Below are 13809 nucleotides of genomic sequence, written 5' to 3'. Positions count from 1 at the left end.
ATATTTAAGGCCGCCTGTAAGGGATGAAGAATCAGATCATCAGAAATTCTCGAGCGCGTTAGATTAAGGTAGGGTGAGTTAATTACTTGCTAAAAAGTGTATATTCCAGTAATCTAACAATTTGAGAGTGACGTAAAGAAAGGGGAGGACAGCAAAGTTGTAAAAAAATAACGTCATTTCGATATTCTCGAGCGTAGCTGATTTTTTTTCATTTTGAAGAAAATAATTCAAGGTTAACAAAAAATACATAATCTGAAGATTTCCGCAAGTAATTTGCAGTAATAATTTCAAAAAACAATTCAGTCTTGATGTTTTGATTCAAAGTTTCATTACAAATATTAATGGACTCAGAATATTTTGTCGGTGAATAATTTTATTTAGCAAATCAATCTTTTAATTTGATATGTATGTCAAGCACCTTGATTCTAATTATTCGATTTTTTGAAACATTTAAGTAACTGCATTTTCAGGTGTATAATTTACGATAACGTTTTCATTGTTGAAATCCATATTCTGGTTTGCTTTCAAATAATCGAATTAGATTTCATAATGTATATTCCGTTTCGTTCAAAATTTTTTTCTGTACCAAATTACGGGTAATTGGAAATATTTAAATATCAAAATATTTCATCTGTAGCAGAAAATTTCGCTAACAGTTATTATTCCTAAAATCCATTTTTTATTTTGATTTTCTTTTGAACAACCTATCAAGGAAGTTAGGTACGTACAGCGACATCTGCCCGCGAATAGATCAAGCAATAATGTCGATAATTCTGTCAATATAGATCCCGAGCTTGAGAATTACAAACAAACAAACATACATACATACATACATACATACAGGGGAAGCTAATATAGAGCATGTACAACAAATATTCTTGTACCCAACCAACCTTTCTTTAGAAAAATTACTGGATCACTAAACTAGTTAACTGAATATAACTTGAATTTGTGATACACTGTTTGGAACCTTTGGTGTAGTAATGAATATTATCGTTATTTTTAGTACCTCATCACGTGTTTCGATCACCAAGTGATTATTTTCAAACCAAACTGGTTTGGTGTTGGGATGAAACTCCAATTATATTCAATGAAACTTGAGATACAATTGAAATACATTGAAATACAATGAAACGAATATAATAATCACAGAGCAAGAAGAACTGAAAACTAAAGAAAATTAAAATGAAAGTATGCCAAAACTTAAAAAATGAATTGAAAAGATTTCATATTAAGTCGACGTTTCGTTTGTTAGTACACACAATCGTCTTCGAATCATCCGAAGACGATTAGAAACAAAAAAAAATACTCATTTTATGATAGTCAATGCTTCTGTTAACAACTTTAGTTTTTTCTGTACATATGTAATAATTTAAAAAAAAAATTCATAACTTTTTTGTGGTTTAATGAATCATTTTCCAACAGTCAACAAAGGGGCCATTTTTCTGAAATTAACAAATTCCAATGAATACTCGTTAAAAATACTCTCTGTTTTGGCTACAAACATTCAGCTCAACTAATTTGTCGCCCGTTTCAGTATCACACTGTTGATTCAATTATGCTTATTCACAAGGAATGAATAGATAGAGAATGCGAAACATGCAAATTAGTGAATTAATTGTTGTGTTTAGAGGCCTAGAGGTATGTCCGATTCGGATTTCCAATATGATTCGTTGCATTTTATTACATTGTAACATTGAATTAATATAGAAAGGAAGCTATCAATTGAGAGTTCATTGAAAAATAGTGTTGGGCTCAATAAATATAGACATGAATTCCAAACAAATAATAAATTGTTGTTGATTGGCTTTCTAAACCATTTTCCTAAACAGTTTCTATTTTTCTCGGTACCGTATCATGTCAAAAATGACCGTTGTTGAATAACATTCAGACTCAAAATTCAACAAAATTTTCATTTTAGGATATGAATTCAAACGTATTCAAAAAATACTTTATTGTAAAACTTTCACTAAACAGTTTTATGAAAACGCAACACGTGTTTCGCCATACAATGGCTTCTTTGGGGGTATCTTTACCAACTATACTCTACGTATTCATTACTTTATATACCTAGTTTTCTAACTTGAAGTATCCACATTTTGAGTACCTGGATTTTCACTAGTCATTTATTGTTTTATATGTACCTGAGTTTGTAATGAATTAAATTGCATGAGCTTATGTACTAGTTTCCACATTTAAAAAATTATTTAGTACCGGAAAGTTATTAATTCTATTTGGTCATTCAGTAAATTACTCGAATTCTTGAACTCGAATTCGAACTTTTCTCTTCTAAATGTAACACGTCATACTCATGATTAAACTCATGTCCTTATGCTAAAAGGTGGTTTGCAAATGTGAAATTGGTCTTTCTATTCAGAAAACTACTTCTATGATCATTGATTCTTTGGAAAAATGTTCTCCCTGTTTGGCCAATATAAAGTTTCGGACAAGAGTCACAAGTCAGCTCATATACTCTTGATATATCCGACACCAAAGTTTTGTCTTCATGATTTTCAATATAAAGTCACTTAGACTACCATACGAATAATAGTCTTGAAATACCAAACATTTTCTGGGGATATATTGTATTGTAAATCGAAGAAACTTCATATTTTCAATAGTTTGGAAATCATGTTGAAATATTTTACATATATTTAAAACTCGGTGCGTTCTGATGAAATAATTAATTCTTCATGCACATTTTGAAAAAAAGTTTTTGTTTTGTTAATCTGCCTACTTTTTAGATTGAACTTAAGATTGAACAATCGAAGAAGTAGGCAGATTGAGACCTCAGAGAGACTGATACCAATGGGCATTTGGAAAAACCCTCTACTTGTATAGTAAGTGCATCAGCAGGGTTTAATAACTTCCGAAAAAAGATTGCAGTTTCACAGTTATGAAATGTTTCTCTTATCGTTGAAACAAATGGCATCACAAGGTACCGAAAAAAAATAATGAGAAGAGATAATGACAAATATTCACAAGACTTAGAGCAGAACATATTGAAATTTTCACAATTTTTGGATTATACGAGCCTGCAGCTGTCGCCCATTTCAGTCTGTCACGACCGCTTTAATATTTCATTGAAGGGACGGCCAAACAGCAAGCCCTCAAGCCATGGAAGTTCCAACCCAATAACCCACCATTGAAAGCTTATGAAATGAAATTATTTCTAGCGGCGCAACAGCTTCTGATAGCCTTGACACTCTATAGTGAACTCATAAGTATTAAACTGTTTTCAAAATATATGCTATCGTTGGAAGCTAAGTCAAAGTTATATTCATACCTCCTATTCACTTATTACAAATTGTTTTTATGTATTATTCATTAATATTAATATTCGTCTTTTTATATAACCTATTTCTCAAAATTTGCATTCGATTGCGTTATATGTATGTATGTCATTATATTGCACTTGTATTTTATTTTTCAACCACACACAGGGTTTCAAACCCTCAGTGGATTTTAAATTTATTCGTCGCTAATTTTAAGATGTAAACCCTATTTTGTATGTAACATGTACAGATGATGAATAAATATATGAATAAAATATATTATATGTGTTCTTGAGCAACTATCAAATGCTGAAAATGGGTGTCTGTCGATATTTATGAATTGTTCATTAATCTCAGTCAGATAATACCTATTCGAAAATAGTATATTACTGATGAAATAAGTCAACTTTCCCTTAAATTAGGTAGTCGGAAGTGTTATTATCTGATGACAAAAGCGTTAAATAATTTCATCCATTCTTTTAGAAAATTCACTACTTAGAATAGTCCTAAATGGAAACTACTGACAAGTCAATTTTGGTGTCGGCCATTATAGTTAGTGTAGAAAAGGTTAGCTGGCCGATACTGCTGCGAATATACAGTGTCACCATTAAAGTGCGCACCATATGGGAAACTTTTTTTTGGAAAAGTTTCAATGAAGTTCAACTTCGGCACTTGTTTGTGCTTTAAATTCAACTTAGGATGATGCGGCCAACTGCGACCCACTGACGTTCAGTGTTTGTCAAATTCAACTTTAATTTTGAAAAAAATTGAAAAAGTGCATTTCTAGATCGAATTTAACAAAAAGTTACTTGAAAAAGTTGTGTCTACGGCAATTTTATATCCATATCCCAAATTTTATGCAACTTAGATAAAGTTAACGTATTGCTTATTTTTGACAGATATCTCCTTTATTTAAAAGTTCGGTTGATTGGCATCAATTCATCTATACATAACAAACTCATCATGGAGTTTAACTTTTCTGATAAATTTTTGATCATATGGACATTTTTAGAGATAAATTAAAAATGAGCTATAAAAATTTTAACATGACTGGTGCAAAGTTTCAATCACTTGGCTATTTTCTCAAACAAACGTCAGTACCTTCAATTTTGAAAGAGCAGACACAACTCAAAAACTGCAATAAGCATTGATAAAATCACTAGAGTTGAAATAACATTAAAATTTCAATATTCAGTATTTACAGATTATTTATAAACACTAACTAGGGCGGTAAGGATGCTTAATCGCGTTGAATAAAATTTTCAAGTAGGTCTTGACAAACAAAATGCATGCTATGGTAGTGTCAAGTTGTTGATTTACTTGTCAAATTTTCAACAGTTATTGTTGCAATAATGTTGTCTCTTCAGAAAAGAATAGAAATAGTTTTAATATAATATGGTGAGAAAACACCATACCGGCAAGTAGCAAACATTTTTAAAGAACGGCATCCAGGAAAAAATGTTCAACATACTACTGTGTCAAGGATAATGTCGAAATTCAGAGAAACAGGATCCGTAGCAAATCAGTTTAAGAAAAAGCACACTTCAAGTAAATATGATGAGGAGGCCCAACTTGACATTTGTTTAAAAGTTATTGAACACGGGCAAAAAAAATACCGATTACAAGAAAGTGTTAGAAAAATTTTATAAAAGAATAAATTTTGGCCTTACAAGCCAAAATTCATCAACGCATTGAAAGAACGAGATATTGATGTCCGTTTGGGGTTTTCATTCTGGTTTCAAGGAGAGAGAGAGAAGAAAATGTAAAGTTTCCGTATAAAATTTTATGAACAAATGAGGCAACGTTCTCTTCAAATGGAACGACAAGTTCTCAAAATTGTCGATGGTGGGCCCAAGAAAATCCCAATTTCATAGTTGAATGTTGTGATCAGTATTCCTTCAAAACTAATGTATGGTGTGGGATACTTAACGACCAAATGATTGGGCCACTTTTCTAGGGAAAATTTATCATCCGTCGGTTATCACAACCTCTTAAATAATGAGGTTGATGAAGTTTTAGATAATATGCCTTTGAATAGGCCCTTCAACAAATGTTCAGAGGCAAAGTTATTGGACGTAACTGGAAACATTATTAGCCACCTAGATCACCCGACTTGACGCCCTTAGACTTTTTCTTGTGGGGTTACCTGAAACAAAAAGTGTACCGAATTAGACCATTTATTGACATACAACATCTGGAAAATACCATTCGCGAGTGCTGTGCAAATATAAATCCCCGATTTATTAAAAATGCAGTTACAGATGTCAGTAGAAGGACCATAATTTGTATTGAACGTGGAGGACGACATACTGAAATGTAGGTTATAGGTGTTTGACAACCTCATTTAGATCAATAAGTAATTTTTTGTACCCATTTGAATTTTCTATAATATTATTGTTGTTTAAAATTTATAATAATACTAATAGTTCTATCGGAGTTATTTGCATTTTTTTTTAGTTGCCATTGCTCTTTCGAAATCAAAGATTTGTTTAAGAAAATAGCCAAGTGATTGAAACTTTGCACCAGTCATGTTAAAATTTTTATAGCAAATTTTCAATTTCTCTCTAAAAATGATGAGTTTATTATGTATACATGAATTGATGACAATTAACCGAACTTGTTTTTTAAAATAAAGGGGATATCTGTCAAAAATAAGCAAAACGTTATCCTAGTTGCATGAAATTTGACATATGGATATAAAATTGCCGTAGACACAACTTTTTCAAGTACCTTTTTGTTAAATTCGATCTAAAAATGTACTTTTTCTATTTTTTTCAAAAAAAAAGTTGAGTTTAACAAACACTGGGTCGCAGTTGGCCGCATCATTTTGAGTTAAATTTAAAGCACAAACAAGTGCCGAAGTTAAACTTCATTGAAACTTTTCGAAAAAATAGTTTTCCATATCTTCAATGGTGACACTGTATAACACAATAATAAAAATATACAAAGTGGAAACAGAGTGGAATTGACGTTCTCACCCTGTATGACTACCGAAGATACGTTACACTATACGGTAGCTCCATAAGTTAATAAAGCGCCTCTTGAAAAACTAATAAGTCAGTGTATTTATAAATACGATACTGATGGATTGAAGTGACACAAATATGAAAAATTTCGAGAAGAGAAACAAGGACTGATGGCCAAAACGAAAAAATCCTATTCTCTACATCAGTTACGACTTATAACCACTTCAACAGCACAAAAAACTTTTCGGAGAAATGCCTACACTTTTACATGAATACCAAATGAACAGTTCTCGCGTAAAACTCCGAAATCAAACTTTCAAATATCATTGAAAGTTTCCTTTTATTGGATTTCCATAGATCCTTATTCTTCGCCATTTCAACTTCCGCCTCGATTTGTCGCCCGATCTCACTTGAATAGTACAATAACTCAAGTTAACTTTTTTAGGTTCAATTCACACATCAAAGTATTTTTTTCATATCGATGCCTTTTTTCTATAACCTCATGCCATTTCAAATGGCATATTTCACAACTTGAGTTTGAAGTGCTGAAAGAACGGTTATTAGAAACAGAATGAAACTTCGACTGGATTGCTTTTACAAAATCTGAAACAATTAAAAAGGAAAACGAAGAAAAATTAGTTAGTGAATAAACAAATTCTGACTTTCCATAAATGTTTCTGTAAGCTCTGTGAATTTGTTGTGTTTTCTAGGGATGTATATTGAATTTTAGCAGTTGTGTTAGAAGACTATTTTCGTAGTGACTTTTCAAGTGATTGGCGGAATTCACTAATTGCAAAAAATCCTTGGAATTATTTTGATATTAACGGTATCGTTTGCTCATATTCAACTAGTGTTAAACTAAGAAATGAAGCATATCTCTGTAGTCTATTAGCGGTCATAGTAGGAATACCCTTTTTTTCACCAAAAATTGAAACGAGTGGTTTATGATTGCACCCAAGCACGAAATGTCTACCCCATAAATATGAATTAAATTTCTGCACCCCACTAACTATACTCAGTGCTTTCTTTGTTATTTGTGAATAATTTTTTTCAGTATTTGAGAGAATTCGGAACCATTTGGATACTTGTGAGAAAGGGTTGAACCTACCCCATAAAAGGAGGCATCGACCGTCAGTATCAACTCAACGTTAGGATTATAATGAGCTAATACTTGTGGAGAAATTATTTTTTCTTATATTTTTTCGAATGCAAGATCACATTCTCTGGACCATACAAAAGGAGACCCTTTTTTTAAAAGTTGATAAAGAGGGTGTAGCACATCTGGTATATTAGGGATAAATTTTTGAAAATATTGTATGGAACCTATAAATGATTTCACTTGAGACACATTAACTGGTTCAGGAATTCTCAATATAGCTTCAATTTTTTTTTCGCTTTTATGTAAACCGTTTTTATCAATTCTGTGACCTAAATATTCTATCGAGTCTTGAAAAAAAATTAATTTTGATTTATTACTGGTCAACCTATAATTTTGTAATCTACTCAACACTAATCTTAACCTTTCCACATGTTCCTGCTTACTTGCCCCCGTAATTAAAATGTCATCCAGAAAGCAGCACACTCCTGGTATTCCTCTTGATGTTTGCTCCATTACCTGTTGAAAATAACTAGGTGCTGAGGAAATCCCAAAGGGAAGTCGGGTGTAAACAAAGCAACCTTTATGTGTTAGGATGGCAGTAATTTTTTTTGTTTCATCATCTAATGGCAATTGTTGATACGCAAAAGTTAAATCAAGTTTTGAAAATTGGATACCCTCAGATAACCTACAAAATAAATCTTCAATCTTAGGAATAGAATGACGACACATCTCGATGGAAGGATTCACCGTGATTTTATAATCGCCGCAAATACGAACTGTTTCATCGTTTTTTGAAATAGGAACAATTGGTGCGCCCCAATCTGAGTATTGAACTGGTTCTAATATTCCCAACTTAAGAAGATTGTCAATCTCCATATCTACTTTCTCTTTCAATGCGTGAGCTATAGGTCTGTGTTTGAAAAACTCAGGAGTTGTCCCATATTTTAATCTGATAGACATTTCTCCCCGATTGAAAGTACCCAAATCATTTTTAAATACTTCTGGATACTCATTAATTAATTCATCAATTATCTGATCATTTGATAGTTTCATGTAATTTAGTGGACTAAATCCCAAATTAAATATTTTTATGAAGTCCATTCATAAAAGTCGATTTGCTCCTCGACTTATAACAAAAAATTCTAACTTTTTTATATCATTATTGAATGTTACATGCATAACTATTTTACCCATTGGTACTATTTCATCTCCGACATACCTAGGTCAGAAATTTCAATTGAGTTTCGATTGGTTTTAAATTTTGAAAATGTTTTTTCCACAGAATTTCAGAAATAACTTATTTAGAAGCCCCTGAATCCAACTCTGCTTTGAAAGGTTAATTGTTTAACTTTACATTCAGTAATATGGGACTTTCTTGTGACGATCTTAAACAAAATAATGCCCTTTCATTTTGTAAACAGTCTTGGTTTTCCGATACATTATTCGGATCAGCTGTGGAACAGACGGGCTCATTGACCGTTTCGATAAAATTAAAAAACTGGTTTTTATTTACCTTTTTACATATTCTACGGAGATGTCCCTTTGCACCCCAAAAAGTGCAGGTGTATTCGCAGTAAAAACATCGCTGCGTGTCGTGGTTTCCACCTCCGCACACTTTACATGAAGACATACCTGTTTGACGCCAGGAGGACCCCGCTGAGGTGTTGGTGTTTGAAGGGTCTGTCCTCCTGAAACGGGTTGTCTGCCCTCTGCTGCTTTGCTCGCGGTTCCTTGGACCTGGTCTGTATCCTGTCCTCTGATCTTCCACTTCCTGGTAATCAAGTTTGTGAATGTTTTCTGCTTTCACTTGCAATGTGGCTGGTAATCGACAACTGTGATTTGCAACATCTGTTGCGGTAGCCGCTTGTATTGCTTCTTGAAAAGTCAGATGTTCATCTTTGGTGAAAAACATATCCAAAATTTTACCTTTTTCAAACCCCCGGATGAATTTGTCACGTAGTGCATTATCTAATGATGTTCCGAATTGACAATGCGTTGCTAGACTGCGAAGACGAACCACATACTCTTGGATAGTTTCGGAATCCCACTTTTTGGTTGCATAAAATGCAAAACGTTCTGCAAATACCGCACGGGTGGGTTTATGATATGTTTCGAATAATTTCACTATGTCATCAAACGAAATATTTTCCGGTTTTGCAGGTAAGGCGAGATTTTCTAATAACACGAATGCATTTTCGGATAATCCGTTTAATAATATTGCACGTTTTCTCTCTTCCTTATCGATTGCATTTGCCACGAAAAAAGACTTCAGCTTCCTAATAAATATATCAAAATCGTGGACATTCAGACTGAATTCCAAACTGCGTTACCATTTTGTTTATTGGTATCTGAACTAAATGATATCAATTCTTCAATTATGAATGCACTTTACATTAACCATTATCCTCGTCGCCAACTGTAATGTACTTCACTATTTTTTAACAATAAGACACGGTTGTCATACATTCCATTTTATTTCCCAAACTCAACTGAACTGCTATCTCCAAAAGTCACGGCCCATCGCATACAAAAAATTAACAGTTTTTTTCACAAACAATTCGGATACACTACATGAGTAAAATACAAATCACTAGTATTTCATCAGTTCGGACTTCCATTGCCTAATATAATATAAATTGATTTGAAATTCCTGAAGAAATATCAAAAAATATTAACCGGAAATAACAATTTCATTTGAACAAAAAAATAACTGAATTCACGAAGAAATAACATAAAACCAAACAACAAACAAAAAATAAAAATTGAAGTATAATTAAAAGCTGAAAATTAAAAAATATTATTAACAAAAAATTAAAAATAAAAATTAAAAGATTTCAAACCAAGTTATGTCACGACGTTTCGATTGTTAGTATCCACAATCGTCTTCAGTTATCACCCGAAGACGATTTTCATCGTTTTATGTTATATCTTTGAAATATCAGTTTTTTTTGTTCAAATAAAATTGTTATTTCCGGTTAATCTTTTTTAATATTTTTTTTAGGAATTTCAAATCAATTTATATTATATTAGACAATGGAAGTCCGAACTGATGAAATACACCACGAAACATTCTCAACCACCTTCAGACGAACAAATCATCAGTGTATCAGTAAGTAATATCGATGAAAAGACGATGGAAATGATTGTCAATAAGTTCTGTATCTATATCTGTAAAGTAGGAGGGTTGAGTGTAGACCCACAGCACTTAAGCTACATGTGACCCATTGTACATCCTCCCGAGGAGTTGTCCATCCTGTCCTTCCCAGGAAGGTGGACAGGTCACTAGGAGACATCTCCTTTACATTGGCAGGTGTAGGCCAGGACTCGCCGAATACACACTGTCTTTGGCAACCTTGACATGTCTCACGGTGGCCTCCGCGAAGGTTTTAGAAGGTGCGGCGACGTAACTGTTGTTGCGAGGCTTCTTCAACCTTCTTGGGGTTCCCTCCGTGGAGAAGTACAAGTGAGGGAGCTTTCCTACAGGGGCAGCCGGTTCCTTGCCTTTATTTAAGGCGGAGCTCTTGACACCCGCCGCAGGAAGTGCCCTTGCTGTTGGAGGTGGAGTGGGGGAGGAGAAGGGTGTGCACTTATAGTTGCTGCCACTCCTGCATCTTTCGCTCTTTTTCTCCTTCTGGCCTCGGCGCCGAAAATGCGCATTGGCCTTTGTATCACATCACGAGGTGATCTGCTATGTCCAGCCTCATTCCAAGCGGTAGATTGGGGTGGACATTTCTGTTCATTCCCAGCCACCGCCTTAGATTGAGGTGAGCAATTCTGTCCTGCCTCGAGATTGATTTTTGTTTTGTTGTTTCTGTTTTTGTGTTTGATTCATTCATGTGTGTTCCCACGAGTAGCAAGGAAAGAATTGGCCACCTCTGGCATAGCCCCGCATTTCCAGAGGTAGGCTGATTACAATGAGGTTTCGCCCAGTTCCCCAAGGATATCATTCGTATCCACATATCACCCTGCGGCCATTCAGCTGTCGGCACGATTCCTTGAACCTGAGCTTGGGTAGGCTGGTCCACGGTGGCATTTTTTGCAAAGACTTTTGGGGAGTTTTAGTTCCCCTCACCATACTTATTTCTGGAACTGACCAGGAGTCCGGCAACCCCATCCGTAAAGCCACATTGTCTTCCCAGACAGGGCCTTCAGTCCCCTGACTGTTCTCTTATCCGCCACCGGCACGCGCCCGATGGGTAGCCCAACCAACGGGTTGTCAATAAGTTACCAACAGAATAGATGCGCAATTGGAGATATTAGGCTAGCAATTTAAGACAATGAACAAAAAATTGAATAACGTATCAACTAAATTCAATGCCTTGGATCAGTTAACACATTCTAACAAAAGATAAGTTGCACTTCTCAATAGTAAGTCAGATGTGTTGGATCAGATGGGTAAAAGTAATACGTTGAAGCTCATAGGAATGGAAGAGGAGACTGACTAAATCTACCCGCCAAGGTTCTCCATTTATTCAGTGGGGCACTGAAAATAAAATGCACATTAGGTGATTTCATTGAAATATTTCAAACTGGCAAGTTCATTGAGAACAGCAACAAAGCAAGAACTGTCCTAGTTGATCTGAACCGGAATGAAATATATAAGTCTAGAAGTAATTCGAAAGAAGCAAATAAATATCCAAATTACAATCTCACTGAAAAACGCTATCACTTATTAGTTCTAACCGAAAATAAATATGGAAAGAAAAATGTTTGAATGGCGAACGGCCGAATATTTACAAAACACGGCAACAATGTCGAGGTGATCGATAAAGAAGAGGATATGAATTTATTTTTCTATTTAAAAATGATTTTTAAATTAAGAAAAGAGAGACAGAGAGTCGCCAAATTTCCTTTGTATTTTTTTCATTTTAAATTGTGATGCAAGATCTACACCCATATATTAAAATTAGTAAAACTATCCATTTCACTTTTGCAATGATTTATGTATATCTATGAAATATCCTATACAATATTTGATCGAACAAATTGCGATCAACAACGGTTATAAGGTAGATATTATAGACTCCATTCTTTCCAAAAAACTACAAAAGCAAGCCATGAACATGTCTGCCCAAATTTAAGATGCAATAACGTCAATTATGGGACATTGTCAAAGTTCTGTGAACCTACCAATTATATTGCCCGTTTTTGAAGAAAGTAGTAGTCCAAGTAAATTTATTAAAAACAATAATTACAAAACTTTGGTGTCGGGTAAATCAGGAGTGTATAAGTTGACGTATGGCTCTTGCCCAAAACTTAATATTGGCCAAACAGGCAGAACATTTTCCCAAAGAATTGAAGAGCATGAAAGTAGTTTGGACGTGAGTTCAATCATGAAAATAACGTGTTACATTGAGAGGAAAGTTTCAAATTCAACCTTCTAGAATGTTTTGAAATCAATAGATTTGAAAATTTTGGTAATTTACTGAATGATCAATTAAAATCGAAATACTCCCCGTTACGAAATTTTTCAAATGTAGAATCTGGGACAGAAGCTCAGGATATTTAATTCATTACAGACTCAGGTGAAACTCAGGTACTTCAAATTATGAAATTAGGTATATTAAGTATTGATAATGTAGAATATAGTCAGTAAAGACACGCTCGAAGAAGCCTTGTGTGGCGAAACACGTGTTGCGTTGTTGTAAAACTGTTTAGTGGAAATCTCACAAGATTGTGTTTTTTGGATACGTTAGTTATGGATTTTCATCAAGTATCAGCAAAAGCCATCATACACCAATACAATTACCTAATTACTTTATTTAACTTTATCTGTTATAACTAAGAGCTTACGTATACATGTGTAACAATGAACAATGGCTACTCTACATTTATATTAGCAGAACTTAAGGAGACTGAACCCTAAATGTAACGCATTTTCCAGAAGATATCTTGATTGTGGGTATTATTTAATGATGATCGTTAAAAATGGCTTACAAGAAGATGCAGATGCAGACATTGTATGTATAGAAAATTACAATTTGGTTACAGACAGTATCGGAAAAATCTTAGGAAAGCATAAACATCATTAACAGGTTATAACACTTCGGCCAATAGCAACACATCAATAAGAGAGACGGACCCTGAATCAACATAAATACAACCAAAGAACTAGAAATCACCAGTCATCGGTGAAACATCAAGATGAATAAACCTCTGAAGAAGCCAGCCACTCATGCTGGCGAAACGTTAGGATGCAGTTCCAAACTACGACGGCTTTCAAACCCGAATGGAGATTGTAACACTTTTTAAGAGGAAATAATTATTGGGATAGAAAGGTTTTGGCTTTCTACTTCTCATTCTTGATAAAAAATCTTTGAAATACAAACGAAATAGAGAAAAGTGTTTTTCGTATAAATCAGCGTTCATATGAAAGTATTTTTCTTTCGTGTAATCCCAGGTTCATATGAAACTAGCTGATTCGGAAGGGCTTTCTCTCCCAGTTTTTGTATGAAGGATCACAGATCAA

This window comes from Leptinotarsa decemlineata, unplaced genomic scaffold (genome assembly GCF_025532065.1).
Source record: "Leptinotarsa decemlineata unplaced genomic scaffold, Ldec_3_MD MMD2_tig00000035_RagTag_RagTag, whole genome shotgun sequence".
Classification (NCBI taxonomy): Eukaryota; Metazoa; Arthropoda; class Insecta; order Coleoptera; family Chrysomelidae; genus Leptinotarsa; species Leptinotarsa decemlineata.
Note: the sequence above shows the minus strand (reverse complement) of the source record.